Consider the following 27,279-nt stretch of genomic DNA (forward strand, 5'->3'; position numbering starts at 1 on the left):
CACAATGCCAAAATGCTCAAAATTAATGAACATCATGCCCTATAACACAGACCCCTACACTGCTCAGAAACGTAACAACCAGGATATGAACCCCAAAACACCCAAGAGACACCATAAATTGTTGACAGAACCCCAAACCTCTCAGAGACCTCAAACCCTGGAAACCTAGCAAGTCAGGGACCCCATTCCCTGGGATGGAGGCTCCTCCAACAGGAGTTACCTCACCCTTGAAAACACACCCCAACAGTTAGGGACCTCAACAGCAAGGGGATACAGAGCTCAGAGATCTCACACTCCGGGACACAGAGGGTGAAGCACCTCCAAGGCCTGAGGCACTAGAAAGACCCCAAACTCTGGAAACATATCCAGAAACTGCCCCTCAATATTGCACCCAAAGACAAAATCCCCGACATCAGCAAGAACTCATTCCCTGGGACGTGGGCTCAAAACAGTTCAGGGGGTGACACCCAAAACAGCTCAGCCACCTCACCCCTAAACAGAGACTTCTCAATGGTTCAGAAATGTCATACTCTGCACAGAAACTACCACAGAGTTGAGAGATTTCATGCACTTAGTAAAGACCTCCAAATAGCTCAGAAAACTCATTAACCAGAACCCCCCATCCCCCCATTAAAAGCTCACAGAACTTGACCTGGGAACAAATCCCTAATGAGTTGGATAGCTCACACCCTGGGATTGAGGCCTCCCAAAAAGAAGAGGCCTGAAAATATGTCCCAAGCAGGTCAAGAAACTCTCAAACCAAAAGAGTTCAGGGACCACAGACTCTAGGACAGTCACCCAAAAAACACAGTGAACTCACCCCTGGAATGTAGACCAGAAAGAGCTCAGAACCCCCAAATCCAGAATTCAGAAATCCTTCTGAGACTTAGGATATAGACCCTAAAATATAATTCAAAGAAAATATGCTGGATGTAGAACATCGAATAACCTCAAATCGCAGGACGCACACACCCAAACAAATCAGGAAACTCACACCCTGGGACATACATACAAAAACAGCTCAGAGAATTCAAATTCTAGGAAATACAAGCCCCAAAAGACCAGACCTCACATCCTGTGACATACTCACAAAAAGATCAAAAACCACACAGGCTGAGACACACACTTACAAGTATTTCAGAGAAACAGCATTCAGGGACATAGACCACAAACATCATAGACCTCAATCCCTGCAACATTTGCACATAAACCTACAGGCATGCCACATGCTGGCATTTGTTGTTTAGTCGCTAAGTTATGTCTGACTCTTTTGCAACCCCATGGACTACAGCCCGCCAGGCTCCTCTGTCCATGGGATTCTCCAGGCAAGAATACTGGAGTGGGTTGCCATTTCCTTCTCCAGGAGATCTTCCCGACCCAGGGATCGAACCACATCTCCTGCATTGGCAGGTAGATTCTTTACTGCTGAGCCACCAGGGAAGCCCTGGGATACATATCTACAAACAGATCAGAGCACTCATATCCTGGGAAATAAATCAAAGAATGGATGAGGGACTCACACCCACAAAAAGACCAGAGACTCAAATCCTGAAACACAAACCCAAAACACCCTGGGACCTCACATGCTAGGACAAGAAAGACAGGTTAAAACCTTGTGATCTGGGACACAGAGCCCCAGACAGATGAGACACTACACACTGTTGATGGGCATACTAGAATAGATCCTCACATCTTGAGACACACCAACACTAGAGCTGTTGAAGTACACCCACAAACAAATGTGACACCTGGGGACATGGGTCCTCACATAGATCAAAGACTTCACACCCTTGGACATACACCCACAGACAAGTAAGAGACCTTGAAAGCTGGAAATACACACAGAACTAGATGAAAGAGCTCTCATCCTGGGACATAAACCCCCAAAGAGGTCAGATAACTCATGTCTTTGGACATACACCCATAATCACAACAGAGACCTCAGACCCTAAGACACAGAACGTCACACAGAGCATATACCATGGAATGTACACAGCAAAGGGATCAGATACTGCCCACCTTGGGACATATATTGAAAAAGGCCAGAGAGAGACACACGTTCTAGGAAATATACTTTAAAATCCTGGGAAACACATCCACAGACTAGAGGCCTCAAACATTGGGACATGCACCCCGAAATAGGTCAGAGACCACACAGCATGGGACATATATCCACAAACAGCTTGGGATTTCACATCCTGGAACAAACAGCAAGAAACAAATTAAGAGACCCTGAATGTTTGACAATACACATGAAGATATCAGGGCTACCACACCCTGCGGCATAGAGTAACAAAATGTTCATAGACCTCACATGCTAGGAAATATACACAGAAACAGATCAGAAACCTTACATCCTAGAACACACACTCAAACAGATCAAAGACATGAAATCCTGCAAAACACACCTACAAACCATTCACAAACCTTGTATCCTGGAACATACAACAAATCAGAGACCTCACATCTTGATGCCTGAAACCAAAGAGGATACAGATAACAGATCCTGAGACGGACACCCAAAACCTATCAGTGACTTGAAAATCTGGGAAGACAGCAGCAAACAGATCAGGGACTTCCCCTCAGCAAAATAGACACACAAAGTGGAGAGAGACACACATTCCAGAATACTCATCCACAAAGAGCTCCCCAAAAAGTCATGTATTGGGAAATATGCCCACAAACACCTCAGAGACTTCACATCCTTGGACATTCACTAACAGATCAGATACATAAAAACCTACAAGTCATATACAGAAACATACTGGTCCTTATATATGGGGGAATACATCCACAAATAGATGGGAGGGCTCAAGTCCTGGGGTGTACATTGACAAAAAGATCAGAGACCTTACAGCCTGGAGGATATAAAACGAAGACATCAAATCCTGCAACACCCATCCACAATCAAGTTAGATACTCCCTGTGCTGAAGAATACATCCAGCAAATACAAAAGATTGTAGACGTCACATTTTGTGACATAACCCACAAAGAGGACAGAGGATCCAAGCATTTGTAGGTTCAAATCTCTCTCACCTCAGCTTCTGCCATCACATCACTTTTTGTGACTTTCCTCTGTCATAACATAGCCCTCCATGTCTCAATAAACACAGTTACTTCATCCTCTCTGATACTGAAGGTTCTGCCTCCCTCATATAAAGATCATATGGTGACTATACTGGATCCTCCAAGGTAATTCAGGATAACTGCCCCAATCTCAGGATGCTTACTAGTACATATTTGCCAAGTCCCTTCTTCCAGGTAAGATAATACATTAAAAAGTTCTAGGAATAAGGTGAGGACATTGATCTATTATTCAACCAAAGAGAATATACACACACAAACAAAAAGAGGCCTCACATCCCAGTACATACACCCATGAAATGCTCAAAGAATTCACATCTGGAGTTACATACCTCAGAGACCTTCTACCCTGGGAACATACTTGTGAAAGATGAGAGAGCTGGGTATTCTGGAACATTCACCAATTAATTCTTAGAGTCCTCACACTCTGAGAATCAGACCCACAAAGATATAAGAGAATGCACTCTCTGGGACATACACCCACAAAGAAAAGAGGGACCTGACATCCTGGGATAAACCCCCCCAAAGAGGGACCCACATTCTAGGACCCATAAATATAGACCCCCTCTAACTCTGGGATATGTACACACATAAAGGGCAGAAAAAAGCCCACATTCTCTGACATACACACACAAACAGGTCAGGGATCTCACAAACTGGGACATATAACCTCAAATGAAACAGACCTCATATACCCTTTTACAAACTCACCCAAAGAGATGACACACTTGCATGTGGCATACACACACAAAAGATCAAAGACGCAGTCTGAGAAATACAACCCAAATCACACCAGAGACCTTCAATCTTGCAACATGAACTGACAAACAGGTTACAGACCTCACATGCTGATAAATGCACCCAGATAAATACAGACACTGGAAATCTTTGGGCACACTGACTCAAGGAGATCAGAGAGTTCAGATCGTGGGATACATACCTACAGAGATCCTCCCCAAAACAAGTGCATGGAAATACACCCATAAGCACCTCAGAGGGCTGTCAATGTGGGATATGCACCCACAAATCAGAGGCCTCACATCCCAAAACACACACCCAGAATGAACTCAGAAATCTCACATCCTGGATATATCTCTGTCTAACTGGGCTTCCCTGGTGGCTCAGATGGTAAAGAATCTGCCTGCAATGCAGGAGACCCGGGTTCGATCCCTGGGTCGGGAAGATCCCCTGGAGAAGGGAATGGCAACCCACTCCAGTATTCTTGCCTAGAGAATCCCATGGACAGAGGAGCCTGGCGGGCTACAGTCCAAAGGGTTGCAAAGAGTCAGACATGACTGAGTGACTAACACTTTCATTTTCACTTTAATCTATCTATAGTGATATCAATATTGATATAGAGAGGTTTTAATAGATAAGACTTTCACTTAATGGCATATATGCCATCAAACAAGTAAAAAATGCTTAAATTATCCCCATAAGACATCAGATACCTGGAATAAATACCCACAAACAGCTCAGAGATCTCACACTCTGGGATGTATTATACATTCACAAAACACCAGAGACCTCATATCCTAGGACATGCACTGAGAAACAGATCAGAGAACTCACCTCCTGGGAAAACACCGTCAGGCACATCAGAGACCTCACACTCTTGTCCATTCCCCCATGAAAAGACAAGACACTTCACACTATCAGACAAGTACCCACCAACAGATGAGAGAATTCCCATGATGGCGTATACACCTGGATTCACTCCCTGCTTCATTCACCAGTAAACATACCAGGGGCCTCTCACCACAAAACTGAGACAAACAAACAGTTCAGGAATCCTCACATCCTGGAACATAATCAGAGAAACAGATCTGGGGTTTCAATCAAAGGGAAATGTACCCACAACGAGCTCAGCATCCTTACACCCTGAGCATGCATACCTCAACAGTTCAGAGAGAACTCACATCCTGGGACCTGTACACAAAGTCAGATCAGAGGGCTCCTCTCTTACTCCAAAACAGCTGGGCCCACAAATTCTGGAACATGCAACATCAAAGACAACAGAGACCTCACACCCTGGTTCAAACACTCGAACACAAACCAGAGACCTTCCATCAGCAGACACACACTCACAGATCATGGCGTTCACGTTCTTGGGTGTGTACTAAAAACCAGACAGAGACATCACAACCTGGGACATTGTATTATTCTCTTTTCCCTCTCGTCCCCCCTCCCTCTCATCCTTCCTACCTTCCTTCCTTCTCTCTTTCCTTCCAGAGAAGAAGACTACATTTATTCCTTTTTTTTTTTTTAATTTTTTTGGGCCACATTGTGCAGCCTTTGGGGATCCTAGTTCCCCAACCAGGGATTGAACCCAGGCCCTCAGCAGTGAAAGCATGGAGTCCTAACCACTGGATCACCAGGGAATTTCCTATTCCATTTCTTGAAGATGCAGGCCTTTCATCTTCTCAGAACTTGCTGCTGTAACAAATCACCACAATCCTACTGTCATAAAACAAGTTTGTTATCTTACATTTCTGCAGATCAAAGACTGGCAAGGAGTCTTACAAGGTAAAAGTTAAGGTGGCAGTAGAGCTGGTCTCCTTCTGGAGTTCCTAAGGGAGAAACTAGTTCCTACAGGCCACCCGTATTCCCAAGCTCCTGGCCCCTTCCTCCCATCTTCAAAGTCAACAGTGTTTCATCTTCAAATCTCTCTTTCTTTTTATTATCTATCTATATCTCTATGTCTCTTTGATTTCTGCTTATGTCATCATGTTACCTTTTCTGACTCCACTTCTGTCACTACATTGTGTTCTCTGACTCTTACCTTCATGTGTCCCTCCTATAAGGACACTTGTGATTACACTGGGCCCATCTGGTAATCTGGGATAACTTCCTTATCTCAGGATGCTTAACATAATCATACCTGCAATGCCCCCTTTGCCATATAAAGTAACATAAGTATAGGTTCCAGGGATTAGAGAGTGGACCTCTTAGAGGGGCTGTTATTCAGTCACCAAAGACAAACATGCACCAATAGTTCATAGACCTCACGCTCTGAGTCACACACTTCCCAATAGATGAGATACCTCCCACCCTGTAATATACATCCAAAAAGAACAGAGTGACACTCATTTTGGAACACATACCCACCAAAATGCTCGGCATCCTCAATCACTTGGAATTAAACTTACCATCAGGGACACACACACAAATTGCCAAGAGAAACACATCCTTAGACATAAACCACAAACAAGACACATAGCAGTGAGCTAAATGGATCTCACACCCTTGATAAACCTGCACAAAGAGTTCAGGCACTCACATACTGTGATAAACGCTCACAAACAGATCAGAGACCTTACGTGAGAAATACCACCAAAATGAGATCAGAGCCCTCAAATCCTGCAGCATGAAACTACCTTACATACAGGAAATACAACCAGAATGAGTACAGAGACATGGCACCTTGACATGCACATCCACAAACAGATCAGAGAACTCACAACCTGAGATAGACACCCACAGACAAATCAGAGATCTCAAATCCTGCAATATATACCCACCATCAAGTCAGAGACCTCATTTGCTTGTTTGCTCTGTTGCTAAGTCATGTCCGACTCTTTGCAACCCTATGGACTGTAGCCCACGAGGCTCCTCTGTCCATGGAATTCTCCAAGCAAGAATATTGGAGTGGGTTGCCATTTCCTTCTCCAGGGAATCTTCCTGACCCAGGGATTGAACCTGTGTCTCCTGCATTGGCAGGTGGGTTCTTTTACCACTGAGCCACCAGGGAAGCCCAGAGATCTTGTATGCTAGGAAAAAAGAGCCAGAAACCAGTCATAGACCTGAGATCTTACAACATATACCACTTAAAAGGTCAGAGAGCTTATATTCTAGGACATTCCTCCCAAACAGGTCAGAGGTTTCAAAACAAAGAAAATAATCCACTGAGAGCTCAGTAACCTCACAGCCTAGACACACATACCTTTAGATCAGATAAGTACATAGACATAGACATGTGTGTGTGTGTTAAGTTGCTTCAATCATGTCCAACTCTGCATCATGTCCAACTCTTTACAACCCTATGGACTGTAGCCCGCCAGACTCCTCTGTCCATGGGATTCTCCAGGCAAGAATACTGGAGTGGGTTGCCACACCCTCCTCCAGGGGATCTTCCTGACTCAGGGATCGAACCCACGTCTCTTATGTCTTCTGCATTGGCAGGTGGGTTCTTTACCACTAGTGCCACCTGGGAAGTACATACCTTCAGATCAGATAAGTATATAAATATAGACATCAGTCAGTCAGTTCAGTCACTCAGTCGTGTCCAACTCTTTGCGACCCCATGAACCGCAGCACACCAGGCCTCCCTGTCCATCACCAACTCCTGGAGTCCACCCAAACCCATGTCCATTGAGTCGGTGATGCCATCCAACCATCTCATCCTCTGTTGTCCCCTTCTCCTCCTGCCCTCAATCTTTCCCAGCATCAGGGTCTTTTCAAATGAGTCAGCTCTTCGCATCAACACAGACATATATCTATCTATCTGTCTATCTAGGCAAACAAACCAGGAATCTCGTAAGTTTGGAAGTATCCTCCCCAAACCTCAGAAATCTGACAACCTGGAATATGCACACGCCAATGACACAGAGAACTCATATCCTTGGAAATGAATATCCATAAAGAGTTCAGAGATTGAATACTTCCTAGAGCATGCTGAAAGCAAATGAATCAGAGAACTAAGATCCTGGAAGAACATCTCGGCATAGGTAGGAGACTTCACACTCTGGTTCACTGGCCAGTGAACACATCAGACATTTCATAGCATCAGATGCTACCTACCAACAGATCAGGGCATTCACATCCTGGGACATAGACCAACAAAGAGATTACAGACATCACCACCTGGACATGTAGCCATAAACAGATCAGAGACCTCAAACACAGTTCAGAGGCCTCACATGTGACATACATCATCAAACAGATCAGGGACCTGAAATCCTAGGATATACATCCACACACAGATTAGAGCCTCACAACCCTCCCATGAAGTCACAAAAAGACCACAGACTTCAAACTCTGCAACACATACCTACAAATAGATCAGAAACCTCAAGCCCTGGTTCAAATATAACAAACAGATCAGAAAGTTCAAATCCTGGGATATGTTTGACAAACAATGTTGAGATCATAGGTACCTGAGACCCACAAATGGAGACCTTAAATCCTGCAATGCACAACCACAATCAAATCAGAGACCTTACAGGTTAAGAAAACACCAGCAGAGACCTGATATCTTGCAACATAGATCCATTAACAGATCAGAGAGCTCATATACTAAGACATACCAGCAAACAGATCAGAGTCCTTAAGTCAAGGACACACACCCACAAAGAGCTCTGGACTCCCCCACACACTGGACATATAAACCTAAATAAATCAGAGATCCAACATTCTGGTAAACACATGATCAAACAAATCAAAGACCTCATATCACCAGAAATACCCCCCAACTAGATCAGAGACCTAACAAACTGAAATGCAACCCACAAACATTGCAGAGACCTCAGATATTGGAATGTCCTCTCTAAATCAGGTCAGACACCTCATATGCAAGGACACATACCAAAAAAATGTGTGGAGACCTCACATCCTGAGACATATCCCTACAAACAGCTGTAAGACCACAAGTTCTGGGACACACACCCTCAAACATTCAAAGACCTCTCAACATGGTTCATACACCCGCACACAGATCAGAGACCTCCCACTCAGACACACATTCACAAACAGATCATGGAGTTTACACCCTGGGATGTGCCCTGACAATCAGATAGAGACAGTGCAACCTGAGACATTGTTTTCATTTCCTATTGCTGCTGTAACAAGTCACAATCTCAGTGTCATAAAACAGCACACATTTTATTATAGAAGCCAAAAAAATGGGTTTCAAAGGGCTAAACCCAAGTTGTTGGCAGAGCTGTGTCACTCCTGGAGGCCCTTGGGGAGAATCAAATGTTTCCTTGCCCTTTCCAGTTTCTAAAGATGCTTGCATTTCTTAGCTCGTAACTCCTTCCTCCACCTTCAAAGCCAGCAGTGTTTCATTTTCAAATCTCTCTCTCTGATCTCTACTGCTGTCATTACATCTGACATCTTCCCTGACCGACTGTTCTGCCTCTCTCCTATAAGGACCCTTGTGATTATCCTGTGCACACCTGGAAAATTCAGAATAACCTCCTTCATCTCAAGATGATTACTTAACCACATCTACAAAGGACTTTTTGACTTGTTCCAGAGATTAGGGCATGGACATCTTTCAGGGACCTTTATTCCAACAACCCCACATATACCTCCACACACAATTAAAAACACCCCATCCTGAGACATATACCAATAAGTAGCTCAAAGCCGTGCCATACAATTCCAAAGAGGTCAGAGATCTCCAACCCTTGGCCATACATCCAAAAAAGGAGTGAGGCACATGTTCTGTGCACATCATCTACCCACAAACAAGGCAGGGACCTCACAAACTGAAACATATAACCACAAATAGAAGATATCTCACATCCTTGACAAACACACACAAGGAAACCAGAAACAAATTCTGTGATAGAAAGGTGAAAACAGAACAGATACCTCATATGACAAATGTACCCACACACAGAGGAGAGACTCTCTGCAAACCAAGACATACACTCACAAACATAGTAGAGCTCTCAAGTCCCGCAGCACACACCCACAATCAAGGAAGAGACCTCACATTCTAGGAGAAACAGCTTGAGGCTGATTGTATACCTGACATCTTCACAAAACACCCACAAAGAGTTCCAAGGATTCATATCTTGGGACACAGATCCACAAAAAGATCAGAGACCTTAAGCCATACAAAATGCACCCATAATGAGCTTCAAACCTCACACCTGGATGTATGTGCTTTTGTGCTCAGTTGCTCAGTCATGTTCAACTCTTTGCAACCCTTTGGACTGTAGCCTGCCAGGCTTCTCTGTCCATGGGATTTTTCAGGAAAGAATACTGGAATGGGTTAACATTTCCTTCTTCAGGGGATCTTTCTGACCTAGGGATCAAACTAGCTTCTCCTATGTCTCCTGCACTGCAGACAGATTCTTTACCTGCTGAGCCATGAGGAAAGCCCCACACCTGGATATACACACTGAAACAGATCAGAGATACATACATATGTGTATATGTATACATCTACATGTGTATATGTAAGTATATGTGTATATGTAAATATATATACATACATCACCAAATTAATCAGAAATCTCCTATTTCATAAACACCTATGAAACATTCAAGACCTAGCAACCTAAACACAACTCACAGACACCTCAGAGACCTCACATATGTACACATAAAATCAGTACAGAGACCTCATGTCCTGGGGCACACACTCACAAATAGATCAGAGCCCACATGTTCTGAGACATACATCCACAAAAACCTCAGAGTCCACAATTTTAGGGGGACACACACTCTCAGACAGGTCAGAGACCTCTCGCCTGGGGTCACACACTCACACACACAGATCTAAGACCCTTGCCATCAGACACACACTCACAAACACCATGGAGCTCACATCCTCAGATGGCCAGATAGAGGTGTCATGACCCAGGACACTGTATCCATTTCTTATTGATGTTCTAACAAATCACCACAATCTTAGTGTCATGAAAAAACACACATTTATTTATTATAGTACATTTTTGTAGGTCAGAAACCCAAAAGTGGGTCTTCAAGTCAGTCCTAAAATCAGATGTAAACAGACCTGTCTTCCTTCTGGGGACTCTAAAGAGAATCCATTTCCTTGCCTTTTTCAGTTTCCAGAGCTACCTGCATTCTTGGTCCTGGGCCCCTTCCTACACCTGTAAAGCCATAAGCACTTCATCTTCAAATCTCTCTGATCTCTGCCTGGGTCATCACATCTCCTTCTCTGTCTCTGCTTCTCTCATTATCTTCTCCTCGATTAGGGCTCCCTGGCACATGCCCTTTGCTGGGGCCTATCGGTTGCCCGGACACATACGTACAAACAATTAGAGATGTCATAGCCTAATACAGACTCCCATCAACAACTCAAAGACTTCACAAGCTGGGACATATACCCACAAACATCTTCAAATCAGATCGCTGTGTCTGATCTGGCTTTTGTCATTTCCATTCCTGACAATAACCATTCTGTCCCTCTCTTGAGAGTTCCTTGGACAGCAAGGAGATCAAACCAGTCAATCCTAAGGGAAATCAACCCTGAATACTCACTGGAAGGACTGATGCTGAAGCTCCAATACTTTGGCCACCTGATACAAACAGCCAACTCATTGGAAAAGACCCTGATGCAGGGAAAGATTGAAGGCAAAAAGAGAAGAGGGTGATAGAGAATGAGATGCTTGGATGGCATCACTGATTCAACAGATATGAACTTGGGTGAATTCCAGGAGATGGAAAGGGACAGGGAGGCCTGGTGTGCTGCAGTCCATGGGGTTGCAAAGATCGGACACAACTTAGCCACTGAATAACAACAACCCCCTCATTTCAGGATGTTCGTGATTACACTGGACCCACCTAGAAAATCTAAGAAAATCTCCCCATCTCAAGACGGTTAATTTAACAAGGTCCTACTGTATATCATGGGTAACTATATTCAATATCCTGCGATAAATCATAATGGAAAAGAATATAAAAAGAATGTATATGTGTATAATGAATCACTTGCTGCACAGCAGGAATTAACACAACATTGTAAATCAACTATACTTCAATTAAAAATACATTTTAAAAAGCAGATGCCTAATTTAATCATATCTGCCAAGTACCTTTTAACATGTAAGGTCACATTTTCATAGTTTTCAAGGTTGAGGACATTGGACAAGGATTTAGACATCTTTAGAAGGCTTTAAGTCAGCAGAGACAGACACTCAAAATTAGAGACATCATATCACAAAACACACACCTACAAAAAGGTCAGAGAACTAAAACCCTGGGGCATACACCAGAAATAGTTCACATCCCTCATCCAGAGTCACACATCTAGAGAGTGATCAGAGACCTCCAACCCTCAGACAGACATCTAAAGAGAGCAGAGAGATGTACATCGTGGGACATACACCCACAAACAGGTGTATGGAACAGGTCTGGAACCTCACAAATTGGGGACACATACTCCCACTCAAACAGACCTCATACCCTTGCCTAATAAGCAGAAGAGACAAGGAAAAAAAAAACTTCAGTTAGCATGATACACACACAAATGGATCAAAGACCTCGTCTGAGAAATACCATCAAAAATAGCTTGGAGACCTCAAACCCAACAATGCTGCTACTGCTGCTAAGTTACTTTACCCAACAATAAGAACCCATAATATGTCAGAGTATCCTGGAACATACTCCCAGAGTGATTAAAGATACTTTAAATCTTGGCACATACACCCACAAGGAGATGAGAGAGCTCAAATCCTGGGGCACATACCTGCAAACAGATCAGAGACCTCAACTCTGAGATATACACTCAAAAAGAACTCAGAAACCTCACACCTTGGATATACACACTTTAACACATAATAAACCTCTCATCCCATCATATGTTTTAGTTCAGTTCAGTTCAGTTTAGTTTAGTTCAGTTCAGTCACTCAATCATGTCCGCCTCTTTGCAACCCCATGGACTGCAGCATGACAGGCCTCCCTGTCCATCACCAACTCCCAGAGTTTACTCAAACTCATGTCCATTGAGTCGGTGATGCCATCCAACCATCTCATCCTCTGTCACCCCCTTCTCCTCCCACCTTCAATCCCTCCCAGCATCAGGGTCTTTTCAAATGAGTCAGCTCTTCACATCAGGTGGCCAAAGTATTGGAGTTTCAGCTTCAACATCAGTCCTTCCAATGAACACTCAGGACTGATCTCCTTTAGGATGGACTGGTTGGATCTCCTTGTAGTCCAAGGGACTCTCAAGAGTCTTCTCCAACACCACAGTTCAAAAGCATCATATCAGAAATCTCATATGCTTGCAAATAACACCAAAAGTATCAGTATCTAACACCCTAGGATATACACCCTCCAACAGCTCAGGGAACTCACACCTGGGATGTACACCCACAAAGGGCTCTGAGACCACATGTCCTAAGATCTGTGTCCAGAAACAGATCAAAGAACTCACATCCTGGGAAAACACCCTCAAACACATCAGAGTCCTTTCAACCCGGTTCACTTACCAGAAAACAGATCTGAATCTTCACACCATTAGACATGTACTGCTCCCCCCACCCAACACACAGAGAGATCAGAGAGTTCACACCCTGGGATATACCTCAACAAACAGATTAGAGACCTCACAACCTGGACACGTAACCACAAAGAGACCACACACCTCAAACCCTGCAGTCTATGCCTTCAAAGAGACCAGAGACCTCATACTCTGAGAAATATACCAACAAACAGATCAGGGGACTCACATCATGGGATATACTCCAGAACACTTCAGAGACCATATACAACTACAACTAGATCAGAGATCTCAAATCCTGCAACAGATACACACAAGAACATCAGAGACAAGACATGCTATGAAAAAGACCCAGAAATAGATGACAGAACGAATATCTAGTGACATATACCCACAAAGAGATCAGAGAGCTCAAAGCCAAGCAAAAGTACTCACAAGAGATCAGAGGATTCAGACCAAGGGACATAAACTCACAATGAGCTCTTTGAAACCTCACACTCTAGATATTCATAACAAAATAGGCTTGAGACTTCATATTATGGTAGATATATCACTGAGAAGAGCAGAAAGTTCATTAATATCAGAAATACCTCTGAAACACACCAGAGACCTAATAACCTGGAATGCAAACCCCAGATATCTTATTAAAGAGCTCATATACTATGGGCATTCCCTGACGGTCCAGTGGTTATAGGTTTTGTGCTTTCACTGCTGTAAGCCCAGGTTCAATCCCTGGTCAGAGAACTAAGATCCCACAAGTAGCACGATGCCCCCCCCCAAAAAGACCTCAAATACTGGACATACATCCTGAATCAGCTCAAAGACTGAGGTCCTATGACACAAACATACAAACATATTGGAGACTTCCCATTCTGAGACATATAGGAACAAACAGCTCAGAGACCAAATATTTGGGGGCACACCCTTACACCATCTGACACACATTCACCAATAGATAATGGAGTTCTCATCCTGGGATGGGCACTGACAATCAGATAGAGACATCACAACTCAGGACACTGTTCGTTTCCTATAACAAATGACTAAAATCTTGGTATTGTAAAACAACACTAATTTATTATCTTACATTTCTATAGGTCAGAGACCTAAACTTGAGTCTTACAGAGATAAAGTCAAGTTGTCAGCAGAGCTACTTCACTCCAGGAAGCTCCAGGAAAATGCACTTCCTTTCATTTTCCAGTTTTAGAGGCTGTCTCCAGTCCTTGGTTCATGGCCCCTTCCTCCATTTTCAAAGCCAGCAGCGTTTCATCTTCAAATGTCTCTCTGATCTCTCTTCTCTCTGTTTCAGCTGTCAAATCTCCTTCTCCAACTCGGCTTCCATCATTACATCACCTTCTTAGACAGCCTGCATTGTCACAGTGTTATTTCTGACTCTCATCATCGTGCCTCCCACATGTAAGGACCTTAGTGAACACACTGGGCCCACATGGATAATCCAGGATAAACTCCCAGCCTCCTGGTGATTAACTTAATCACATCTGCAAAGTCCCTTCTGCCAGAAAGTTAATATAGTCACAGGCTTCCCAAGTGGCTCAGATGGTAAAGAATCTGCCTGCAGTGCAGGAGACCCAGGTTCAATCCCTGGGTCAGGAAGATCCCCTGGAGAAGGAAATGGCAACCCATTCCAGTATTCTTGCCCTAAAGAATCCCATGGACAGAGGAGCCTGGGATTGCAAAGTCAGACATGACCCAATGACTAACACTTTCCCTAGGGACTGAGACGTGGATATTACTGAGCGCCAGTATTCAGCTAAACAGAGATGTACATGAATAGATCAGTCGAGACATGATGTCCTGGGAGACACACACCCACAAACTAATCAGGGAACTCATATGTGATTTATATACCCACAAATGGATCAGGGACCTAAAAACCTGGAAGATATAGCCATAAAGAAATCATAGACCTAAAATCCTGCAACATAAGCCTACAAAGAGTTCAGAGACCTCACATGTAGGGTGGTACACCTAGAAACGGATTAGCATTCTCACACTAGCACATATACTGACAAACATGTGAGAGCTCTCAAAGCCTGGTACATACACTCAAAATGAGTTCAGATACATCACCTTCTGGAATTCATTTCTTTTTTTTTTTTTCTTAGTAAATACTGTTGGGTTATTTATTAATAGCTATGAGCATGCAGACAAATTACAACACTGTAAGAAGTTCTAAACAAGTCTAAATTTTAAGCATATTTTTAAAACTATTGATATTTTAAAGTAGTAAAAAAACAAAGAATAGCACCTTCATTCCAGCAACAAGAAATATACATTTCTGAATTCTGAAGAATTAACATATCAAAAAAAAAAAACAAGTCCTGTTCAAATAGTACTGGTTCCATAAATTCCACCCTGATTCTCTGACCCCTCAATTTAAAAAAAAAAGTGAGGGTAAATAATTGCTCTTTCCTGTGACCATCAGCCTATAAGCCTCACATTACTTGAACTGCCTTGATGGGCCTTATTACCTTCTCCACTTCATCACATTTAGTTCCTATTTTATATGCCCATTCAAGTGCAGCAGGTACTAAACCCTTAATACCTATATACCTTAATACCTGTAAGGTATTACCTATTAATATCTTAATACCTATAAGGTATTAAACCCTTATATAAAATAGGTGTTTGAAAAATATTTCTTGAATTGATGTGTATCTGAATATTAAAAAAATGTTTCTGAAGATTATTTTCTAAAAACCAGAAAGTAGAAGAACAAAGACAATGATAAAATCTTACTTCCCCCAATATTACAAAGAATAAAAAATAAGGTTGACACCAGCTTTTAAATGGTAAATGATTAAGGGTGAGAAATAGATCTTATACACATGGGAAAATTCAGAAAATTATATCTTGTCTTTAACCTGATGTTGGTGGAGGAAACCAACAGGTCACTGTTAACTGGTGCCATCATCCAGAATGGAACGACTTGATGACAGGTGAGGGCCAGCCCATGCTTTCAATCATAAATTCCACTTCAGGGAGAAGGCTCTCAAATGTCATCACTTCCTTAGCCTCATAGGCCTCCTCTCTGCTTTATGTAGAGCACTGATCATGGTCTAACTCTACATCCCTTAATTCTCAATTCTGTTGACTGTCTGTTTCCTCCCCTGGAATGTCAGTTCCAGGAGGGCAGAGACCTATTTTGTCACTGTCACACCCTCAGAAAGTGTCAGTCGCTCAGTCATATCCGACTCTTTGCGACCCCATGGACTGTAGCCTGCCAGGCTCCTCTGTCCATGGAATTTCCCAGGCAAGAATACTGGAAGTGGGTTGCCATTCCCTTCTCCATGGAATTCATTTCTAAACATATCTGAAACCTTACAATATATACCCACAAACCCGTCACAACCCTCCCTCCCTGAGACATACACATACAAAGAGCTCAGACACCTCACTCTGGGATATTCACCACCAAGCAGATCAGAGTCTTCAAGTCCTGGAATACAAAACAAACAGATTAGAGCACTTGCATCCTTGACAAAATTCAAGAGCAGACATCACATACTGAAACATAGGAATGAACAGAGAATAGACCTCTGTCTATTCTGTCTATAGACCCACGGAGAGGTCACAAGCCTTACATTCTCTGGTCATACACAGCCTAAGAGATCTAAGACTTCATATCTACCCACAAACAAAATAGAAATCTCAAATCCTGGGCTTCCCTGGTGGTTCAGTGGTGAAGAATCCACCTGCCAATGCAGGAGACATGGGTTCAATCCCTGATCTGGGAAGATCCCACATGCCATGGAGCAACTAAGCCCATGAGCCACAACTACTGAGCCTGTGCTCTAGAGCCTGGAAGCCACAACTACTGAAGCCTGAGTGCCCTAGAGCCTGTGCTCCACAACAAGAGAAGCCACCACAATGAAAAATTCTGTGTACTGCAACTAGAGAGTAGCCCCTGCTTGCCACAACTAGAGAAAAGCCTGCATGCAGCAACAAAGACCCAGCACAGCCAAAAAGAAAGAAAGAAATCTTAAATCTTGGGAAATAATTTTCCTAGAAGATCAGAGAACTGACAGCCTGGGATGTACACCTATTAAAAGGTAGAGAAACTCGCAAATGATCAGAGAATCATTCAATCAAATCCTGGGAATTACACCCACAATGAGATCAGAGACCTTACATCCTGGAATATGTACCCTAAAACAGATTAGAAATCTCACCCCTGGACAAACATAACCCAACAGATCAGAGACGTCACATCCTGGGACAAATACCTGCAAACAGCTGTGGTCCTTACATCCTGGGACATAAACGCACAATCAGATCATGCATTACACCCTTGACAAACACAAACAGATCAGATAACCCCTTCTGTGATGTTCATCCACAGAGAGAATAGGAACCTCACAACCTGAGACATAAAAACATAATATACCAAAGAACTCAAATCCTGCAGTATCCACCACAAACAGATCAGAGACCCCATATACTGGGAAAAACATCCAGAAACAAAGCAGAGTCCTCTCAAATTGGAATACATCACTCAAAAGAGAGGAGAGAGTGCATATCCTGGGACTATACCAACAAATCAATTTGAGGCCTCATATCACAGGCCATATACTGTCACTCGATGAAAGACCTTACCTCTCTCTCTGGAGAAAGGCATAGAGGAGAACAGGAATAGAGGAGAACATCAAGGGACATCAAGAACACCAAGGGACATACAACCACAAATAGATCAAAGACTACATTTTTTTTTCACATACCCCCATGTGAGAGACCTCACATATTGGAACATACAATGACAAACAGTCACAGATCTCACACCCTTAAATATACAATGACAAAAAAGATCATAACCCTCACAAGTTCATAAACCATTAAATAATCCCCCAAACCTTACACCATGGGACCTACACCCCAAAAGACCTCATGGGCCTCACACACTGAGACCTAACCCACAGGCAAAAAGAAACCTTACAACTAGGTTCATTCAACTCACAAACATATCAGAGGACTTACATTCTTGGCATACACTCATGAAAGATACCTCACGTACTGGTATTATAGTGACATGAAGATCTCAGATCCTAGGACCTACATGTGCAAACAAATGAGTGACCTCATGCTCTGGGACAGACACCCACAAACATATCACAGATCTCCCATTCTGATGAATATACCCATAAACAGATCAGGACCTCACAACTGAGACCTACACACACAATGAAACAGCAGACATCACATCCTGGGATATTGCAGAAACAACCCAGATACCTAAAATTCCAAGACAGAAAGTCACAAACACAACACAGACATCACACCTCACACCTGGGAATAATAACCATAGAGATGAAAGACTTCAAACTCTTGATATAGTCATGAAAAGATCAGAGACCTTACATACAGAGACTTCTGTGGACAAACAGATCAGGGACTTCTTACTCTGTGACATACACCCAGAAACAGATCAGAGACCTCATAACCTGGGAAATATACACATAAACAGGCCTCGACATACACCAAGGAAAACAGACTCACATACTAGTGTACAGCAACAAACAGATCAGAGACCTTACATTCTTGGAAATATACCACCCAACATATCAGAGACCTCACACTTGGGATATACACCAACAAAGAGCTCAGACACTTTATACCATGGGATACACATGTCCAAAGAGATCAGAGACATACTTGAAAACTCACATTATGCAACCCCCCCAAAAAAAACCCCACAGATCAGAGACTTCATTCCCTGGGATATACAAATACAAAAATATCAGAGAGTTTGACATACACCCATATCCTTGACATATACCCATCAAGAGTATTGGTATATGTCTCATCTTATATACTGAGACATATATAGGGACAGAGAAGTGAAACCTCATTTTGGGACATACACCCAGAAATAGATAACAGATTTCATACTGTGGGAACATACACCCACAAAGACTTCAAGGAACTTACATCTTGGGAACCATACCCACAAACATTTTAGAGACCTCACACCCACACTCACAAACTCAGCAGAGACCTCACACTCTGGAACATTCACCCTCAGATAGAATAGTCCTAACATCATGCAACACACACCTAACAAACAGATCAGAGTACTTATACCCTCAGAAAACCACACCAAGAAATCTGGGAAATATAATAACCAGGGAAATATATCCACAAAGAGCCCAGGGACCTCATATCTTGGGACACATACCACAAACAGATCAGAGAGCTCATACATAGGCACATATACCTACAAAGAGATCAGAGCTCTAATATCCAAGGGTGCATGCTCAGTCACTTCAGTCGTGTCTGACTCTTTGTGACCCTATGGACTGTAGCCTGCCAGGCTCCTCTGTCCATGGGATTCTCCAGGCAAGAATACTGGAGTGGGTTGTCATTTCCTCCTCCAGGGGATCTTCCTGACCCAGGGATCAAACCTGAATCTCTTGTGTCTCCTGCATTGGTGGGCAGATTCTTTACTACTTGAGCCAACAAGGGTATAAGCCCCCAAAATAGATCAGAGACTTCATACCCTTGACATACACCCAAGAAGAGAGACCTCAAATTCTGTAGCATACAATGACAAACAGATCAGAGAACTCATACCCTGAAATATATACCTATAAGCAGACCAAAACTTTATATTATTGGATGTATACCCACAACAGAGCAGAAACCTCACACTCTAGACATTCACATCCAAATAAATCAGACAACTCACATCCTGGAATATACACCCACAACCAAATCAGAAGTCTCTCATCCTGGGAAACAACACCCAAATAGATCAGAGAGACTTCATGATCTCAGACACACACTCAAAGAGCTCAGATAACTTCCACCCTGGTATATATACCTATGAACAGAGAGAGACCTTGTATACTGCAACATTCAGCCACAGTCATGTCAGGGATCCCACACATTTGGAACATACATCCAACAACAGCACAGGAAACTTACAACACCCTTAAACAGTTTAGGGGGCTGAAACCCTAGGACACAGATTCCCCCTGCCCTCAAAATCAGTCATATTAATATCTGAACACAGACTCTCAAACACCACAGAAACTTCATATCCAGGAACTCAGTGCCCCAAACTGTTCTGACACCCAGTACCCTGGATGCAGACTCTAGTCACCTCAGTGATATCTCTTTCTGGGCCCTAAAAATCCCTAGAGTTCAAAGAACAAACAAAACCTGCATGTATCCTCCAAAGAGTTCATGGCTGTGAAATCTGAGACACAAACTCCTAAAGGCCTCAATGTCCTCACACCCAGAACACAGACTGCCAGAGGGCTCAGAAAGTTCAAATCCTGAACTCCAATGCAAGGTATTTTAGAGACATTATACCCTGGGATCACAAATCCCAAGTAGTTATGATCACATTCTGGACATGAACAGAAAAACATCCCAGAACTCCCATAATTCTAGACCTAGATCCTCAATTGGTTCAGACATCTAAAACATAGAGAGAGAGAAAACCCAGAGATCAGAGACCTGAAAATGTGAAGCACAGAATGCTTAAAACATACAGATATGCATACAGGTTACAAGAAACTCAGGACTCTGGAACCCTGGACCGAGACTCTCAAAGAACTCAGAAACACCACAAATTACCCCTAAATTTAGCAGCTTAAAACAATGGTAAATGTTAATTATCTCACACAGTTTTGAGGAGTCAGGAACTCAGGAGAAGCTTGGCTGCACAGTTCTGGCTTTGAATCTCTTGGACTGCAGTCATCTGAAGGCTGGAGTGGAGCCAGAAGCTCCACTTGCAGGTTGGATCACTTATATGGCTAATGAATTAGTGCTGGCTTTTGGCTGAGATACTTCAGTTATGTGGTACAGGTGTCTCCCCAAGGGGCTGCTTGAGTATCCTCACAATATGGTGGATGGCTTCCACTAGAGCAAGAGATCCCAGAAAGAGCAAGGCAGAAGCCAAAATGCCTTTTAAACTTCCCTAGAGAGCAGAAGGAGAAGGGGGCAACAGAGGATGGGATGGTTGGATGTGAGTCTGAGTAACGGACATGAGTCTGAGCAAACTCCAGGAGATCATGAAGGACAGGGAAGCCTGGCGTGCTGCAGTCCATGGGTTGCAGAGTCGGACACAACTTAGTGACTGAACAACAACTAAGTAAGCATTGCTCTGCTGCATTCCACAAATTAGGGAGTTTTAGTTTCATTTTCATTTAGTTTCAATTATTTTAAAAAATTTGTCTTAAGGCTTCTTTGACTCATTGAGCCTCTGTGTGCATGTGTGGTAAGTCACTTCAGTCGTATCCAACTCTTTGCAACTCTGTAGACTGTAGCCCACCAGGCTCCTCTGTCCATGGGATTCTCCAGGCAAGAATACTGGAGTGAGTTGTCATACCGTTCTCCAGGGGATCTTCCCCACCCAGGGATCAAACCCACATCTCTTACATTCTCCTGCATTGGCAGGTGGGTTCTTTACCACTAGCGCCACCTGGGAAGCCCCCTAAGCCTCTGCACCCTCTCCCAAAGCCTTTCTCCAGAGCTCAGAACCTAACCTCCTGCATAAATGCACAAACCTGTCTGTCTTATAACCAGATTTACAGTTTTCACAAGAAGAACAATGTTTTTTCTTCATTGTGTAGCCCTGCCCCATGGTATACAGTCAATTATGTCTGTTCTCAAGTGAACAAGTGAAGTACAATTGTGAATTCTGTAGAGATGGAGACACAAATCTGGTGAGTATTTATTTACTCTTTCTTGAATCCAATACACATTTATAGTAAATGATATGTGCATGTTACTCCTACATTCCAACTGAGACAATCTCAGACCCACACTGGCCCCTGACCAGAGATGGCATTTACCTGGATTGCATTCCTCCCCCTACCCCTGAATTCTGCTTTCAGAAGTCAGGGGAGTGTAGATGTATGGACTGTATATTGTCCTATTGACTCAGAGCTAAGTCTTTTAAAACTTCAGTAAATCAAGGTTTAGAAAGATGATTCAAAAAGTTAGACTCTCCTACCATCCAGTCAGGACTTAGGGGTTCCAGACTCTAAAACAGGGTCTGAAAGTGAAGTAAAAGTGTTAGTTGCTCAGTCATGTCCGACTCTTTGCAACCCCATGGACTGTAGCCCACCAGGCTCCTCTGTCCATGGGATTCTCCTGGCAAGAATACTGGAGTGGGTAAGCCATTCCCTTCTCCAGGGGATCTTCCTGACCTAGGGATCAAACCCGGGTCTCCAGCATTGCAGGCAGATTCTTTACCGTCTGAGCTACCATATGTGACATCTAGGGACAGTTTTGGCTGTCAAGGCTGGGAGGGTGGAGGTGCTATTGGCATCTAGAAGGTGGAGATCAAAGATGCTGCTTGTCATTGCCCTTTAGCCAAAGACCCCCCACCCCCAGGAACATACCTGTAGTTAAAACAAGTTGGGTTTATTACTCATTGCAGTGAGGAAGAACGTGGGGAACCATGGGACATCTAGGTAAGAGGGAGTTAGACCAGAGAGATCCCAGATCATAGAATCTGGGCTTCAGTTGAGTGGTTTAGGGAAGGGTCTAAGGAACTGCAGGCTCACTCTAGATTGGATGCTGTCACAAAGTGAGAGCAGATTTATTATTTGGTATCTCAATAAGCCTTTAAATCTATGGGGAAGGCAGCCTAGAGTAAGGATAATGCTGAAATTGATAGAGAAGTAGCAGTCACTCATTTTAACTAAGTTGTTGTTGTTCAGACCCTAAGTCATGTCCAGCTTTGTGAATTTATGGACTGCAGCATGCCAGACTCCTCTGTCCTCCACTGTCTCCTGGAGTTTGTTCAAATTCATGTTCACTGAGTCAGTGATGCTATCCAACCATCTCATCCTCTGTCACCCCCTTCTCCTTTTGCCTTCAATCTTTCCCAGCATCAGGGTCCTTTCCAATGAGTCAGCTCTTCCGTATAGTCCGTATAGTCAAAGCTATGGTTTTTCCAGTAGTCATGTACGGATGTGAGAGTTGGATCATAAAGAAGGTTGAACACCAAAGAATTGATGCTTTTGAACTGTGGTGCTAAAAAGACTCTTGAGTCCCTTGGACTGCAAAGAGATCAAACCAGTCAATCCTAAAGGAAATCAACCCTGAATATTCACTGAAAAGACTGATGCTGAAGCTGAAGCTCCAATACTTTGGCTACCTGATGCAAAGGGCCGACTCATTTTAACCAAGAGAGAGGCATGTTTGGTATCATGTGGATGGCACAGTGACCTTGTTTTTGCCTATGCTTAGACAACATTATAACATGGCTTGGCTTTGTCTCATTTTGGCATGGTCTCAGAATAACCTTGTCTGAGGTTAGTATTCTATGAGATTTTTTATGTCTAATAAGAGAATAACAGCCTACCTGTGGGTGCCAGGACAACTTCTGGATGTTGGGGACTGCTCCTTCTCTCTCTCCCTCCTTTCTTTTCTTTCCCATGCTAAACATCTGTTATGAGTTGAATTGTGTCCCTCAAAATTCACATGTTGAAATCCTAATCCCTAGGACCTCAGAATGCTACCTTATGTGGAAATAGGGTCATTACAAATATAAGACAAGGTCATATTGCAGTAGGGTGAGCTCCTAATGCAATATGACTGGTGTCTTTATAAAAAGATAAATTTGGGCACAGACACACACAGGGAGAATGCCATGTGGAGATGAAGGCAGAGATTGGGGTGATGCAGCAAAAGCCAAGGAATGTCAGACTGCCAGCAAACCACCAGAAGCTAGGAAAGAGGCATGGAACAAATTCTCCTTCTCACCCCCCAAGAAAGAACCAACTGGACTCACACCTTGATCTCAGACTTCCAGCCTACAGAACTGTGAGAAAATAAATGTCAGTTGTTTGAGATACCGAGTTTTTGATACTATTTTTAAATTTTTATTGTTGCTTTACAATGTTGTGTTACTTTCTGCTGTACAATGAAGTGAATCAGCTATATATATATATATATATATATATATATATATACACACACACACACACGTATCCCCTTCCTCTTGGACCTCCCTCCTACCCCACTCACATCCCACCCATCTAGGTCATCACAGACTGAGCTGAACTCCCTGCATTATACAGCAGGCTCCCACTAGCTAGCTATTTTACACATAGTAATGTATATATGTCAATGCTACTCTCCTAATTCATCCTACTCCCCCTCACTCCCATGTCCACACATTCGTTCTCTACATCTGTTTCTCTGTTCCTGCCCTTGATGTGGTGCTATTTTTTACAGCAGCTCTAGCAAATGAATACAACATCCTACAACACCTTCCATAAAGAATTTTCCAATCCAAAATGTCAATAGTGTGTGGTGATCATTTTGTAATGTATAGAAATATCAAATCACTGCTATGCACCTGGAACTAACATCATGTTGTAGATCAATTATATTTCAACTTAAAATGTATTATTTATCCAATTATTATTTTTTTCTGTGTATTCTTTATTTTTTATTATTTTTAAGTTTAATGGTTGATTTAATTCTGTTATGAATAACAGAAATCTACTCACATTGGCTTAAAACAGTTTTTTTCCTTTCACACATTTTATTTATTTTTTAATTTAATTTTTATTTTATATTGGAGTATAGTTGATTTACAATGTTGTGTTAATTTCAAGTGTACAGCAAAGTGATTCAGTTATACATATACATATATTCATTCTTTTTTCAGATTCTTTTCTCATATAGGTTATTAAAGAATATTGAGTAAAGTTTCCTATGCTATCCACTTATTCTTGATTTGGGGGAAATTCATGTAGAATATCATAATCTTAAGATTCATGGTCTTGAGTTTTCACTTATGTAATAAATTTCAGCAATATCCCCCCCCAAAAAAACCTGTCAACAGTGCTGAGGTTGAAGAATCCTGCCCTAGACATGTAACCCAAAAGTACTTACTAACCTCAGAATCTCTGATAAAGACCCATAAAAAGTAACAGAGTACACACAGCTTTGGACATAGATCCTCAAAGTGCTCAAAGACCTCACACCCTGAATACAGAAGCCTAAACAGCTCAGAGAAGACGTGCCTTCAAGAGACCCCTAATAAGTCAAAAACTTTATTCTCTGGGGCAAAGACCACCAAGAAGATGAAAAACCTAGCATCTAGAAACAGAAACCAAATGCTCAGAAACATCAAGTATGGGACAGGAAAACTAAGAGAGCTCTGGGTCCAAAATGCTCAGATATTTCACACTTTGAACACACACCAAATAGGTGAACAGCTCAAGAACAATAGTATCATTCATTTCCTGCTTCTAAAACGGTATTATCTTTATTTAAGTGCTTTACATTAGGGGAAGCTGGGCAAAGGGTATACAAGAACTGTGCGCTATTTGTGCAATTTTTCTCTAAGTCTAAAATGATTATTAAAATAAGCTTTTTAAAGGAAAAAAAATCAAAGGACATAGAATGGAATTTATAAACCTTAAATACATGGTTCCACAAGCTCAGAAAACAACATTATGTCCCTCTAGTAGTCAAAGAAATGCCAAAAAAAAAAAAAAAGGAATTCAACTTTAAGGGAAAAAAAAACCCACTTACCCAAGGACAAAGACCCTCAAACAGCTTAGAGATTTTATACCCTTAGACAGAGATCCACAAACGTCTGGAAAACCACAACCCCTGTGACAAGAACCTCAAAACAGCTGAGAGACTTCACTGTAGGCCCATAGACGTCATACCTTGAACTGAGATTCCAAGCAGTGAGATTTCACATTCTGAACACCGTCCTCCAAAATGCACACAGCATGTAATAAGTCGACTGACTTAAAAACCATTTTCCTCTTACTCACTTACACTCAGCCAAACACCTTCCCTGCCTTATGCTTAAAATCCCATCATCAAAGTTTACTCCTTTGAGTTGTCTTTCTCCCCTTCAAAATTCTCCTTTAATTGTCACACATCCTTCTGTCCTAGAGCGTGAAATCATGCATCGCTCTCTAGTCAATTTATGACCCAGCCCCTCACCCTAACTCCTACACACACACACACACACACACACACACACACACACACACAGCCACACACCCCGAGTCAGGCCTGGTCCAGAAGGGGTAGGAAACGTCCAAGTCATCCTCTCCCGGGGGAGGAGGGAATGGCTTGGAGGAGGATCATGAGATCGCCTTGAACCTTCTCTGCCAGACTCAGACCTACAAAGGCAGCCTAATACAGTGATATCAGGAACCCTGGAGAAGAATTTTTCTCAGTTGCTGTTGTGAATGGTGAGTGGATCCTGAAATCAATATAATGGGATGCAATAAGCATTGTTCTAAAAAGAGAAACAACAGGTAAAAGAGAATAGAAAAGATTACCCGACACATTCTGTGCCAGCCAATAATACCAGCTTCTTTTACAGGTGCGCAAACTGAAGTTCCTAGATGGGATTCGAACCTACATTCTCCAGTAGCCAAAGCCCTGCCTCAGCAACCCCGAACGCCAACCCGGGAGCCATAGCGCCTGCGCCAAACCAGCAGCCAATGGCATCCCGCAGTCGGTGAACCCCGGGCTCGTAGCCTTTAAGGGATTCCAGAAAACCTCGGTACCCTGGAAGAGCTTCTGTAGGCAATCTCGCGGAGGCCAATCAAAGCTCAGGGCAAGATTTGATCCCGCCCTCCTCATCTAGGATCCAATTACCACTCCACGACCTTCCACCCCACCCCACCCACCCCGCTGTTGCTTAGAGGCGGTAGCCAACTCAAGCGGGACTAAATATAAGATCGTGGCGGTGGCTGAGGGTGGAGTTTACCCTACCCCGGCCCCCGGGGCCGAGGTCGGTCAGGGCATCGCTATTCTCAGTTTGGGGAAGGGGCCGATACACGCGCGGGATATTTCGTGTCCCCAGACATGAAGTGGTTTCTTCCAAAGTACACTACCCACCCACCTCCATGGTACCTCCCACAGCGGACTGTTCCATCTCTGCATCGCGCGATGGAGTGTCCCGGAGGTGCAGAGTCTTGTCAGTAACTTCATTCCCAAACCTCACGCTCTTTGTGTGTGTGACCTAAAAAGAGCTGTT

The 27,279-nt window shown here is 43.0% G+C and overlaps 1 long non-coding RNA gene across 3 annotated transcripts in view; it reads right to left on the reverse strand.

The window, feature by feature from the left end:
- Positions 1-26,926, reverse strand: part of LOC139034056 (uncharacterized) — an 89,661-nt gene extending 62,735 nt beyond the window's left edge. Inside the window, exons 1-3 of one of the 3 annotated variants that reach the window (XR_011486524.1) lie at positions 26,576-26,916; positions 16,680-16,740; positions 14,332-14,646 (exon numbers count right to left, since the gene is read on the reverse strand). This is a non-coding gene — a long non-coding RNA (uncharacterized lncRNA). Of the gene's footprint in view, positions 1-14,331; positions 14,647-16,679; positions 16,741-26,575 lie in introns of those variants that run through there. The other 2 variants (XR_011486525.1, XR_011486526.1) reach the window with 2 other exon arrangements.
- Positions 26,927-27,279: the final 353 nt, after the last annotated feature.

This window comes from Odocoileus virginianus, unplaced genomic scaffold (assembly GCF_023699985.2).
Source record: "Odocoileus virginianus isolate 20LAN1187 ecotype Illinois unplaced genomic scaffold, Ovbor_1.2 Unplaced_Contig_22, whole genome shotgun sequence".
NCBI classification, from domain to species: domain Eukaryota; kingdom Metazoa; phylum Chordata; class Mammalia; order Artiodactyla; family Cervidae; genus Odocoileus; species Odocoileus virginianus.